Source organism: Mustela nivalis, assembly GCF_964662115.1.
Source record: "Mustela nivalis genome assembly, chromosome: 6".
Classification (NCBI taxonomy): Eukaryota; Metazoa; Chordata; class Mammalia; order Carnivora; family Mustelidae; genus Mustela; species Mustela nivalis.
The window spans coordinates 20,961,929-20,977,007 of record NC_139025.1 but is presented as its reverse complement, the minus strand read 5'-3'; the positions used below and the strand labels follow the sequence as shown (position 1 = coordinate 20,977,007).

General features: G+C 35.8%; 1 protein-coding gene across 41 annotated transcripts in view; it reads left to right on the top strand.

Annotated features, from left to right (window-relative positions):
• Positions 1-15,079, top strand: part of CEP128 (centrosomal protein 128) — a 407,789-nt gene that overhangs the window by 195,174 nt on the left and 197,536 nt on the right. The window lies entirely within an intron of this gene.

Below are 15,079 nucleotides of genomic sequence, written 5' to 3'. Positions count from 1 at the left end.
GTAAGTTTTTACTGTCCTCAGACCTGAAAGTGCCTATCATTTAATATCTTTTTTATTATGCATCTTTATTATTAATGTGAAAATAAAATAATTTAAAGACTTCTTTAGGGTAATTCCCAGACTTCTAACTTTTCTTTTTTTATAGTTTTGAATTTCACAAATAAGATCTTGTCTTCTCTGTGTTTGTTTTGAGAACTTATCAGTAGTAAGAGTTGATGATAATTGAATTAATTTACTTGAAATTATTCCAAATTGGTGTTTTTATAATATATGTATGTTGATGAATTATTAAGTATTATGTTTTAAATGATAATGAACTACTCGAGGGCCAAGATAATTTTATTCGATGTCATGTCTTTTATCACATAACACACCACAAATGTTGGGTGGATAGATGAATGATCGGTCATCTTTCGCAAAGGTAGAAGTTGACTGCAGGTCCAGTAGTACCAAGCAAGCAACAGTGTTACTAAGTAGTACCCTCTTGAATTATAAGTACATGGTTCCTGAGACTTAGAGGTTAGGAGGAGATATAGCCAATTATTTGATATCCACAACACACCACAGAACAAATCACAGTACTCTGTTTCTATAAAACTTGCTTGCCTTGTTAGGGTCCCCAGTTATTACGTGAAGATAACTCTTTCTGTTTTAATTGTTCTGTTTCTATAAGCCCATCTTCAAACTTTCTGGGTTCTGTGTTATGATGGATGATTATGTTCCATTCTGTGTAAGATACTATTTGGTAAAACTTCCCAGAACACTGTAAGATTTCAGCAATAGCTTCTAGTTTAGCTCTTCATCTGTTCTCAAGTGACCTGGCAGTCTTGCCCTTCTCTCTGAAGTGGGCTTTGTATGGTCTCCCATTGCCTCAGCCAATTAAGACCTTAAAATTAGGCTTTGAGGAACCGTGCTCATGCTTCCAGACACATAATAGCACCACTTTTCATTGAAGGAGATGAGAAGTGTTTAAGTTTGGCCAATGAACAAAGCGAGGATAAAAACAAGTGCTAAAATCACAATTAGCCCTGAATATTTTAATGCAATAAGGGTATCAGTTTTTGGACACTATTCCACCATTATGCTAGATTTCCCTCCATAATTTATGGTTCAAAGTTTTGCGCTTCTTATAGAGATAATTATGTAGTAAGGCATTTGGAAAAGGGTACTACACCCTTATTTTTGAGGCAAATAGTTTTGCTACCCTAGATTTAAGCCTGGATTAAAACATTCCTGTTGCTTCAAGCCTGAATAAGATTCTAGAATGTAAGTTCTTCAAAGGATCTTTCTTTGACTTGGGTGGGAGAGATGAGATGCTTGACATTGAGCTATGACATTTTTTATGGATTTCTTATATATATAAGTTTATATTTTCAGATAATGAATGTTTTATTTTGTAATTATCATAGTTTGACTCATTTTTCCTTTAAAGATTCTGGCATTTTTGTAATGAGTGGTTATTATCTTTTGCTTACTGTATCATTCTAGATTGGCAATATCCTCTCTAATGGTTAAAAGGAATAGTGATTGCTCTGTTGACAAATGAGAGAAGTTCTCTCTCTCTTTGCTTATTTTCCACTTGGGAGTCTGATAAGAATGGCAAGGTTGGTGTTCCTGTTTCAGTAACAAAATATTTGTAAACGGTGAAAATTTTTTTAAAAGAAGCTATTTGCTCATATATGGAAATTTTGTTTTATAGCTATGAAATGCTTCAAGTAACTTATCTTTTTTCTTGGACTGAGAAAGGCAAAATATGTTATTATAGACACATACCATATCTATAAGTATATATGTTATGTTTATGTGTATATGTGTTTATATATTTATATACCAAAGACCAGGGGAGGTTTTGTGTAATCTTATATTGATTGTACTCTTAGAATGGGGTCTCTGAGTGTTCAGGAACTAGCCTCAAAACATAATTGCCATATTTGTGTCGTGTTTTTGTACTTGGGATCATGTCTACAGCGTGACATGACACTGAATGTTTCTCAGTAGGAGCACTAGGAATAGTTTGAAGGGGATAGTTCTTTGTGGTACAGGATGCTCTCACACATTGAAAGGCATCCAATTATCCTGGTTTCCAAACCCTAAATACCAGTAGCACTATCTATTCTCTGAAAGAAGAAAAATGCTCTTCCCCACACCTCCATGCAAATTCTTTAAGAGAACTACTAGATTCTTTTCTCACAACACCAGAAACGTTTTATTGCATTTACTTACTTTCTTATTTATATCCTTCCATAAATCAATGAACCATATAAGAACAAAATCCTTGTCGTAAATTGGTATTCCATGACATATAACAGCGTGTAACCCATAAGCATTTCATTTAATACATGTTTATCAGATAAACTGTAATACTAACTTTAGTATTTACCTAATTACTTAAACTTAACATTTCCCTCAAACAATTATTAAGCCATGTTGTGAAATTAACCAGAGATATCATATAAGAGCTTTATTTATCTGTCTAATTATTCATCTGTTTGTTTATATCTTGACTTATGCAACCGATTTAGACAGAGCTGTTGTAAAATGTACTTCATTATAGAGCAGTCCTGTCCAAAAGAAATGAGAAATGTGAGCTACATATGTAATTTAAAATGATCTTATAACCACATGGAGAAAGGGAAAAAGAAACTGTGAAGTTAATTTTAATAATGTGTCTTATATAACCCACCATATCTTAAATATGATCATTTCAGCATGTAATCAATGTGAAAAATCACTGAGCTCTTTTTCATATCGATCTTTTGAAGTCTGGCAGCTATCTTACCCATATTGCTCATTTCAGTTCCAACCAGCTGTATTTCACATGCTCAGTAGCGTATGTGCGGCTCACGGCTGGTGTACGGGACAGTACAGCCCTGGAAGACCCTCTCTGTTGTCTGTTAGTTTGTTTCATCATGCATGCAATGAGACATTCATCTTCAGTAGGATTGCCAGGCTTGTTGGGCATCTTTAGGAAGCAGAAGATGATGACTATAAATAGAAGCTTGTACACTCTAATATTCTATTTATGAAACAAATGTTTATATCTAAAAAATGATTTAAGGCATCTTATGATAAATACTATAGCCACAATACCAAACTCTCAGAAGGGAAATTAAAGATATGTAGAAATAATTTGAATAGGCTAGATTCTTTGAATTTTTCCATTTTCTCTACTTCTGTTTAAAAACATATGGTAGAGAATAGCACAGTTATTTTTGCAGCTGAGTAGTAAAGATCATTTTAACAAATTAGAAGGAAGGACACTTCAGGATTTATTTGCCTTCTTTACCTACATTTTTCTATGTTGTGTAGTTTGCAGTAAATAATTTGGATAAAATGTATTAAAAACAGAGTTTATTCTTTGGAACACCCAGGTCATGTTGTCTTTGATTTTGACTCTAGCACTTCGTAAATATTTTGCTCTGGTCAAGGTTTTTTCCATTCAGACTATAGCGTCTGAATTGCTTAGGCACTGCTTCGACTGTCTAGACCAAGTTGTTTGGCTCTAGTGTTTTGTTTTTTAAAATTAAGCACCTGCTAATGAATTAACAAAGGTTTTTATTAGCTACACAGGAAGTAAATGAAAAGGGACCTAATGTTTTCTAAGTAACTACCACAAGCTCTGCGTTATATAACTTCTCAGAAAATCTTTTATTTAAGGTAGGTAGTTTCATAACTGATTTGTTGATGAGAAAATTAAAACTATGAGATGTTAACTTACAAGCTTTTAGATCCATGGATAATGTACAAGAGGTTCCTTTGTAAAATGTGGCTTGACTAGAAGTGCAGGAAATTACTATTTCTTCTTATCCCATTACACTATCCTCTACCACTCAGCAGCCTAGAGTAATTACTTTGCAGCATAAATTATATCATACCCTATCTCAACCCTTTAGTGACATGGGGAGGTGGAGGGCAGGCAGAACAATCCAAGTTCTTGACCATGATTCGCAACATCCCTCTGGAGTTGGTTCCTCCCTGTGCTCCAGCTTCATCCATTTCTTGTCTCAACTTGAGCACGAAGTTCTAGACTAACATTTTATCCTGCCCTTATTTTTGTTCCTCTTACTTGCTGAGCCCAAGGGGGCCTCACAATTTTCACACCTGTTGTTTCCCCTCTGGTATTGTACTCCTGCTTCCCAACCCTTCTGCTGCACATATGGCTTTGCTCCCCAGCTGTGTTAGGTCTTAGCTCACTTGGATGTTCTCTCTTCAGGTGGACTTTACTCTGCCGCCCAGAGTAGTTCCCTTCCTTTATTTCTGTCATTGCAGCCTGTTCATTTACTTTAAAGAGCATGTAAAATTGTAATTTTATTTGGATATGCTCATGTATTTATTTGATGTCATCTGTCATATATATATATACATATATATATATATATGTATATATATATATGTGTGTGCGTATATATATGTATACAAACACACACACACACACACACACACTCCATAAGGCCAGTGACCAGATTTGTTGCCCTTGCTATGGTGGGTGCACAGTTAATATGTGCTGGGAATAAATATGTGCCTTTTGGGATCTGGCTTGCCATAACTGCGTCCTGAAGTGTTCGTCCTGAGTTTATTTTCTCACTTCTCTGTTTCATCTGCTAATGTTGCCAAACTGTAATAAATACTAATTGGTTGACTTTCCAGCCTCATGGACCGTATTTGCGGACGCACGTGGATGGTAATATAACCAGGCTGCCCGGGCCTGGTGGCTCCCTGGCCCCTCACCACAGGGATTTTTGCAAGAGATGTGCTCCAGTCCTGGCCATTTGAGTCCTTCCTTGATTGAAAATTTCAAACTCAAAATAGGAGAGCCAGCCCTCTTTTTATACTTCGGACATGGTATTGATGGGTTATAAACCTCTGTCAGAGATTATATTTCATTCAAGGAGGGGAAAAAAAAAACTGTAATAGCAGATAAATAAGCCAACACTCAGAAAAGAAGTAGAGATGGCTGCAGGGCAAATGATAGGCTTGCTGGGGTCCAGCCCTTGTCCCCATTTGTCCTCATTTATACCTGTGTCCTTCTTGATCAGACGCTGCATTCCATTCTTTCCTTTTTGACTTAAATTAGGTAAACTTGTCTCTCCCTCCCTTACAAACAGAGCCTTGAGAGATTAATGTCCCCAGTCCTACCTCTAACCACTGCCAGTATCCATTTTGTTTTCTTATGCTAAATAGTACTTCCCAATATCACTACAAGGTTTAGTTGAACTAATTTTATTTAGTTTCGTTTAGGTAAAGTATCTGTGTGATATGATATGTGTATATACATTTATCGTTAATATTATATATATATAAAATTACACAATGATTATATATATTGAATATATGAATTATATACTGATGAATATATAGCAATATACATATATTAATGATATATATATTACTCAATGATTATAACTTACAGACTATATGATTATATTGCTAAAATTATTGTATTTTTATGCCAAATAAATTTTGGATCTGTTGAACCTAGTTTCATTTTTTTTTTTAAACCAGCACTTTTTTAAACTAGAATTTAGAGGTAAGACTGTGAGACTTTGTTGAAATGATGGATGCAACATAAATACTAATGTGAAATTATCCCTATACTAAAATTAGTGAATTGCCAATAATTTATACAAACTATCTCTTATGTCAGTAAAATCATTGCTACTGAATTGTATAAGACTTGTAGGTATCTTTCTAGTGTGATTCACATATTCAGCTACACAGGAAAATAATTTGGGTTTGACTAAGTCATGTGAAAATGAGGATTAGGTGATTCAGGCTCTGAGAAAGATGCGTATGAAATGATTACAAGGCGCGCCTGGGTGGCTCCCTGGTTAAGCATCTGCCTTTGGCTCTGGTCGTGATCCCAGGGTTCTGGAATCAAACCCCACATTGGGTTCCCTGCTCAGATCCTCAGAGCCTGCTTCTCCCTCTGCATGCTGCTACCCCTGCTCTTAGTTTCTCTCTCTCTCAAATAAAATCTTAAAAAAAAAAAAAAAAAAGACATACTAATTTAGATCTATGATCCATTTCATATTCTGGTTCTGACAAAGGCACAAAGTGGTATTTTGTTAGAAGCTCAATCCTTACATTTTATTTGGTCATTTTCAAATATTAAAAGTATACTATAAATAAAAATTAACCTTTATGCCTTAAAAAAATCTTGCATTGCTTTTATATTTTCAAGATATATAAACTTTCTTAGGGATGGGGCCCTACAACATACTACCATCATTCTCATTTTCTGGTGCTTTTAACAGACCTAGTAAACTTAGTTTCCTCTGAGTTAGCCACAACTTCAGTATCTCTCCTAAAACACTGCTCGAGGGAGTCACTGCCAGCTGATTTAAATTGCTCCTAAGAGTGAAACGTAGTTGTTAATATCTGTAGAGAATGAGTTCTAAATGTTTCAGTCTTCCATCTGAACTGAAGATAATGGCATTCCTTCTTATTTCACAGGCTCTATTTCTAGTATTTTCATTTATTCTTGAAAATACTTTATATCTGATGCTGCTAGTCACTCTAAGGGACAAGCATCCTTCAAAGTGAGTTACGGCAGAGTCTTTGCCTTTAAGCCTACAAATTTTGTGAACTAACATGACATACAAGATTTGACCATTATTTCTTTCTCAATTAACCTTTGCTTTGCTTAAAGTATTTTGCTTTGCTCCTACAACTCAATAATGAAATGACTAATAACTCAATTAAAAAATGGGCAAAGGTCTTAATAGACAATTCTCCAAAGAAGATATAAAAATGGTTAATGAACACATGAAAAGATGCTCAACATCATTAGCCATCAGGGAAATGCAAATCAAAACCACAATGTGATACCATGTCACACCCGCCAGGACAGCTATAATCAAAAGGACAGATGATAACTGTTGGAGAGGATGTGGAGACATTGGAACCTTTATGTATTGCTGGTAAGAATGTAATAAAATAATGCAGCCACTTTGGAAAATAGTTTGGCAGTTACTTAAAAATTAAGCCATAATACCCAGCATTTTTACTCCTAGATATGTGTACCAAAGAGAAAGGAAAACATATTCATCAAAAACTTGTACACGAATATTCATAGTAGCCAAATGTTCATAGTAGGCAAAAGTGAAACAATCCAAATGTCCCTGTACTGGTGATTGTATAAATAAAGTGTCAGATAGCTATACAATGGCATATTATTTACCAATATGAAGAAGTGAAGTACTGATAAATTTTAAAACAGGGATGAACCTTGAAAATATTATGCGAAGTGAAAGAAAACACAGAGAACCACATATCATTCCATTTATATCAGATGTCCCTGTAGGCAAATGTCTAGAGACAGAAAGTAGCTGAGTGGTTACCTAGAGCTGAGCAGGAGGGATAGACAGGAAGATGATAACTAAGGGGCGTAGGGTTTCTCTGGGGTAATGAAAAATGTTCTAGTATTGTTGATGGTCATACAACTCTGTGAATATATCTAAAGCCATTAAATTGTACACATGAAATAGATTAATTGTATGGTGAATGAGTTATATCTTAAGTTGTTAATAGCTTAGGAGTCTCATTTCTATTTTCTCCTGCACTATGTATATTTGATTTATTAAATGGTCTTATCAGCTTTACTTGTAGACTACACTCCAAATCTGTCCCATTCTGTAATCTTGGCTCAGAATCAACTCTTGCTTGGACATTAGTGACCTCCTAGCTGGTTTATCTGCCTGCAGTCTTCTACTCACATACTTCTTTGTTTCATCTATCAGTCAGAGCGATTATTTTTAAAAATTTTTTACTTTTTATTTATTTGATAGAGATCACAAGTAGGCAGAGAGGCAGGCAGAGAGAGAAGAGGAAGCAGGCTCCCCGCTGAGCAGAGAGTCCGATGCAGGGCTCAATCCCAGGACCCTGGGATCATGACCTGAGCCGAAGGCAGAGGCTTAACCCACTGAGCCACCCAGGCACCCCCAGAGCGATTATTTTTGAATTATTGGTAATATAGGTAATTTAATGCTAATAAAATAGTGGTTAGCTCAATTCACACTGCCAAGCGTTATTCTAAGTACTGCAATGTTAACTCATTTTATCTTTACCACAACAGTATGTGGTAAGGGATGTTACTGTCCCCGTTGTATAGATGCGAAAACTCAGGTACAGAGAAGTAATTTTCCCAAGGTAATACAGCAAGTAAATGGCTGTTATGTAAAGTAGATCAAGGAACCCCTTGGCTTAACATCCTCTAATGACATAGTCTCCTTGGCTCCTCTTTTCTTTTTTTTTTTTTAAACTAATTTCTAGTCCACCAGGCTCATTCTTGTCTTGGTCCATTTGTACTCGGTCCTGGTATTTGGAATGCTCCTCCTCTAGTCTTTTTCCTTGTCATCATTCTTGACTTCAGTTTCACCTCCACAGAGAAGCCATCTTCAGTAATTGCAACTTGCTCTTACATGCTCATATATTTTTCTCATTGCCTTTATCAGTGTTTGAAATTAACTTCTTTTTATTTTTTAATTATAATATGCGTTGCCCCTGCCTAGTAGAACAATGCCTGACAGATAATAGGAGCTCAAAAACAATTTGTTTTTTGGCCTACTGACTTACTTACTGGAGGGTAGGATTTTATGTATTTTCTAAATTATGGTTGAGGCCAATTTCCAGAGGATAAAGTGCATGTGGGAAGACTCTTTTTATGCCATAATGACTCATGTTTTAAGGTGGGAGTTGGCCTTTTGATAATACATTTGGCTGATTAGACAATATTGCTCTTCTTTAAACGTTCCATGTTTTTTAGGGTGTTGATGTGCTTCTACATTGTGAATTTATTCTCAGGTGTGGGTAGAGTGTGAAGAATGGGGAGAATAGTTCTTGGCTGTTGGTTTTACAGGGACCTTGAAGTGATATAGCTACAGTCAGCATAGAGAAAACATGAAAGAGCTTGGGTAATTTTCTAGATCTGTTCTTAGTTGATTCCAAGTTACCACTGAGAAAACCTGCTGTATCAGTCTTACGTTCTATCTTTTTGTTGGACCAACACACATATATATACTCATGTGTGCATTCACATATGCACAGAAACACATCTTAATGCTCCATTTACATAATGGCTTTTCAGCAATAGGCCTCCTTCTCTTGTTTTTGTATTGCCTTTCCCATCCCAGAATGGTGGTGTTTCTATTCCCAATGAGAGAAATAACCGTGTGTGTGTGTGTGTGTATGTGTGTGTGTGTGTGTGTGTGATATGGGTGATGCAAGCCATATAGACTTACAGGGAATTTTTAAAATTCCAGTTTTATACATAAATCCCAAAGAAAACGTGGGCTTGTTTAGGAAGGAGTATATTATACAATTAAATGTCTGAGATTTACACTTTGGTATTTTGCTGGCCTCTGCTGTATTGAGAAAGAAAATGATATGCGGTATTGTTACAAGTCACTTTATTTTTACAGAACATTAAAATTGGATCCTATGTGCATAAGTAATATTCACTGAATTGAGTTCTCTGTTTTTTTTAACTACTCAGCAGAGCAAGGGAGGTAAACACTAGGTGCTGAAAAGCAAAATAGGGAACTGCAGCACTGAATGGCCAGGCTCCAGTTTCTTTTACATCGTTTCTAATAACTAAGATTTTCCACATAGCTGACTCTTGATTCTTTGTGCAAATAGGCTACTTGTAAGAGGATGAGTATAATCTACATAAAATTAGAAACAAAATCACTAATGTTACTTTCAGCCTTTTCTTTTATCCAGTACTTACAAAGATGCTGAACAGAAGTTACTGTATTTAAAGACATTTTATGCTTTGAATACATACACAGAAGTAAACCTACTATGTGCATGACTGGGAAGATTCAAAGAATGGCAAGACCGTGTCCCTCCGCCAGAGGAGGTTATGCCCCAGTGGTCTAGATATTCAGTCAATGCACCATTGGATATATTGCTGTAGGTATTAATAAGGGGCTATATACATGCGTTAGTGAAGGCACTAGCTCTATCTGAGAGGGTTAGGGAACTGAGAAGTATTTCATCTGGATTCTGAAGCTTAAACAGGAATTTGCCAGGTGAAGAAGTAGCCAAAGGAAACAGCCTACACAAAGTCTTAGAATTCTGAAAAGGCCATGTTTGCCCAGGAAATAGGACAAAATTCAGGAAGGCACAAATAGAAAACAGCTTCCTTAGAGGAGAAGCAAAAGAAAATTTTAGCAGATGGATATAGTGGGACAGGAAGAATAAAATAAGATAAAATGTGTTTGATACTAGATTATGTAGAGCATTTTTCATTAATGACCAGATGTCTAGTGAGTGAGTGTGATGATTCCTTTTGCTTATTTGTAGGCTAATGCTCGGAGCAATGGGGAAACTGCTTTTTGCCTATGATGCCTCCTACATAAAGTGCTGTTCTTAATAGTTGCTCTATTATTAGTACTAATAAGTAGCTACAGTATTATTCAACTTGCTAATATGCCTGTGTCTCTCTGAGCTACCCTGTGATATGGTTGAATTTAACTTTTGGATTCTTTCCAGGTAGGTCAGGGCAGTATCTGTCAAAAGATAGGGTTAGTTCAACCTTTTGTGTTTTCATTGTTTCCTTTGTAGGTTATATGGCATTTAGAAGTGGTCCGCTGGTGCGGTTGGAGCTGGATCTAATCGGGAATGTAAAGCTCAGGGAAAGTGCAGCCTGGCCACTGACTTGGTTGTCATTTTAGAATATTAATGATGGGATAGCTGATGTGTTTCTCACTGAGATAGGCTGATTGGCAGAGCTTTAAGAAGGTTTCTAATTGAGCCAGTATGTAAGTCTTGATGATTATTGTGTTCTGGAGCTGCCCTTTGAGGGTACATCTGAGTACCTGTGTTGGGCCTTTGATCACCATTCTGTGTGATGAGGAGCATATGGGGTCATGGAAACATGACTAACCACTCATAGCCGTAGCATCTCCCTTGTCTAGAACATACGTTGGCTACTAGATAGACTCCAGATTTCCCTGTTCCAACTGCCAGAGCCTGTGTAGAGGAACAGTTCAGGCCCATTTCTTGGATTTATCTTTTCAAGGGCAGTGTGAATAACTCTAGGCCCAAGAGGTCGTTGAAAAGCTGTCTGAGGTAACAATAGGGGCTGGTGTGTGCAGTGGTTTCCACGTTCTTGGCCGAGTCCCCGCAGTGCTAGATGGAGTCTGGGGTGGAACAGGAAGACCACAGGCTAGTGGACCTCCTTTTACATCCCTGAAAATATTAAGGACAGACTGCTTGGATCTAATAAGATCAGCTGGGAATGTGGAAGTTAAAATGATCAAGAGGCTCCAATATAGAATTGAGACATGTCAACTGAGCTCCTTAGAGAAGATAGACACTACTCATAAAATTATCTCAAACTCTTCAGTGTGTTGGAAACAGCTCTTAACATTAGCATTTGCATTTTCAAAGTTTTCTACCCTCTTATAGTCATTGTTTTTTAAGTTGTAAATTAAGTTTCTTTTGAAAGAGGATTATTGCATTATGCTCTTACGCACTAATTCTTTAGGACGGCCAAGTATAGTCACTGGACTTAGAATAGAATGAACAAATTCATTTCATGTACTTATGTTTGTAGTAAAAGAAGATAATCAAAAGTAAACTGACATGAAAATACTTAAATTAAGTAAATGCAGTTAGGGCTATGGAATTATTCTCACTCCATTAAAAAAAATACTATTACTACAATTTTTTTTTTTTTTTTTTTTTTACTGCTAGCTTATTGCTTATGTTTGTTTGAGAAGAAAGTTTTATTTGATGTTCTGTAAGAATCATATTTGAGTAGCAAAACAATATATATGTAGCACACACACATACACAATGTACAAACACACATACATACTGTATTTGTGTGCACATGTATGGCCTAGTCTCGAATGTCAGTCTTCAGACCACACGTTAGACTACACTACAGAAGTAAAAAGGGAGTGACTTAGAATAGGAAAGGTGTCCTATGTGAATTTTTTGGCTTTAGCTTGCCTCAATACAACATTTAAATCAATCTACAGAAACAGCGAAAAACGTTTCTGGAGATCAGAAAAACAAAATTAGATAGCTTTTCACATAAGCCTAAAGGACTGTTTTGGTTTTGGGTGTCATACTTTGTGTTCTGAGGAAGATGGCTGTTTGTTATATTTGGCGAGTTATCATGATTTACTTTAATGCTCCAGAGTATCCAAGTTAATGATTTTAGCCTATAATTATTCTGTATAATTTTAAAGAAGAAAACTATTAGATAATTTGGACATCAGGTGATTTATTTCCAGAATGATATTATGGTATTAAAATTGTTCTGTGTAAATGTTTTGTAGTTCGCACATGTCAGTTCTAGTTATTCTAAATCACTTTAGATTTTTTAAATTACATTCAAGAAAATATCCAATTAAAATCCATGAATTGTACGTGATATAAAATTCCTAAGTAGTTATGGGGAATTCAGGCAGGTTGATGTGTACACCAAACAAAAAGGGGTTAATTAGATAATCTAATCTAAGAGAACTTTAATTAGAAGTGAATTTCTTTACTTTATATTTACTTTTATACTACTTAATAAAAGTATATAAATAAAGATATCTATTCCATATATACATTCCAAAATAACTTGTGGAGAAGTCCAAGAAATGAGGTTTTATGATATGAACAAGTTATTGTTACCTTTTACAACAATATTTTTTACTATTATTATTTTTATAGGTTTACAGAGATATGTATGAATCCAGTAGGCTCTGAACTAAATGGGAGTAGGTTTATCTTATTTCTTTTCTGAGTATTTAATCAGAATTTAACCTTTTTTCTATCCTAAACTAATAGGATATACTGATTTCATGCTACATTTGTGGGATCTCAAATGAGAAAATAAAGCCAATAAGCTCTATTGTCTAGTAACTAATTATCAATTAAGGCTGGTAAGAAGAACACAAAAACTGTTCAGCCTGTGTTTTAAAACTCTTAGGTGATGGAGATTATGTGTGTACCATTTCATAAAATGATTTCATTCCGAGATTGTCCATACCTGTTCCTAACAAATGGCTGGGTTTTGTAAGTAGCTATCGGTACAGAATATCTGTTTCTTAGACCCAAAGGTTGGGATTAAAAAATAATTATTAGCATAGAATTAATTGTTGTGCTGGCTACTCCCCACCCCCCGTCCCCCAGAGCATTCCTATTTCAGCGATTCTCTTATTCTTAGTTGGTTACCAAGTTTTTTAGATTTGCCATATCACTCTGTAGTATGTGATAGAAAGATGATAATCTTATTGTGGTTTTTGTGACTTGATTATAGAAGGAAGTATGAAATACATATCAATCCCATTACAAACTTCTTATAGCTCTAGATTATGCTTTATTTCTTAATGGATTGTCTACAGTTAGAAGATACTCCATAGATCAGGTATCATCTCTAAGCAAGGCAGATGTTTCTTGTGACATTTCATTTGCAGACTATCAGAATTGTTGATAGGAAGAGAAAGAACCATTCAGGGGTGTCTGGGTGGCTCAGTTGGTTGAGAGTCCATCTCTTGGTTTTAACTCAGGTCATGATCTCGGGATTGTGAGATCAGGCCCCACATTGGGCTCGTTGCTTTGTTTTTCGTTTTTTTTTTTTGTTTTGTTTTTTGTTTTTCCAAACAAGATCTTTGAAAGCTGATTATAAAATTCATTTGGAAGAATTAAAAAAAAAAAAAAAAACAATATCTAGCAAAATCCTGAAAAAGAAGAGCATGGTTAAAGAGTAGTTGTAAACTTTTTTATAATAAATAAAAAAAAAAAATTTAGTGGAACAGAATAGAAGACTCAGGAATAGACCCAAAATCTTCAATAAGTTTAGTCTAAAAAAAGCTGGAATTTAAACCAGTGGAGTGGATAATCTTTTTAATAAGTGTGCCAGAATAACAAGATATCTATATGGAAAAAAGATAAAGTTAGATCCATTCCTGACACCATCTACCAGATAACATGTAAAATGCATCAGAGATTTCAGTGTAAAGAATGGAAGTGTGCAAATACTAGAAAAAGCATGGGCAAATGCCTCTAGAGTCTGACAGTGGACAAAAGTTACCTAACTACTAGCTAACATGCAGAAGCAAGAAGGAATAAAACGATTGGTTAATTTGGTTGCATAATGTTTTTTAAATGGCTGAAAACCCTGACCATAAGCAAAAGAAAAAGACAAGTTGCAGACTTAGAAAACCATTTTCAAGTCTTGTAACAGACAAGTGGTGATATCCCTAATATATAAACAACTTATTAAAAAGTCCAAATGTGTGAGAATGTCTGTGAGTCTGGGAACTGTGAAGCAACAGGCTCTTTCACACATGGCTGTGGGAATACAAAATGTCAGGACTCCTTTGAAGGTGACTTTGAATCTAGTTAATTTTCTTAGGCATTTATTTACTTTTGATTCCCGAGTCCTCGTCCTAAGAAAGATAAGAAAGAAAGAAAGAAAGAAAGAAAGAAAGAAAGAAAGAAAGAAAGAAAGAAGGAAAGAAAGAAAGTTGCAATGGCAGCAATACAAAAGGCCAATTGCATTACACTGCTCATTGCAAAAGACTGGAAATAATGCTGTGTCCATCAGGAAGGAGTCAATTGGAGAAAGTGTGGTGAATTCAGAAGGTGGTAATATACATCAATGAAGAGAAATGCTAAAGAGAAATATCTCTTCATTGTCTGATAAGTGGGCTGGGCCATTTTAAAGACTGTAATTGGCTATGAGAGAATCTCCACAGGGCTCCCATTTCTTCACAGCAAGGCAGCCTCAGGGCTCCTTGCTTGGATCCCAGGGAATTGTGCAGAAGCTGCATTTAACCTAGCCTTGGAAGTGACACAGTATCACTTCCCTGCATTCCGTTGGTTATATGCTAGTCATAAGCCTGTCTATACTGGGGGGGGGGGGGGGGGCTTTCCTCCTCCATACCCCCATCCCTACCCCTCCTACATCTCAGTGGGGGAAGTGTTAAAGATTTTCAGATGTTTTTAGAACCACAATGCTCTTTACTCTTCAGGAAGTATTGCCTCTCTCTCTCACATACAGAACTGAATGTGATCAAGGTTCTAGATCCAATTACCAATTTATAGTATATACACAGGAATCATTTCAATC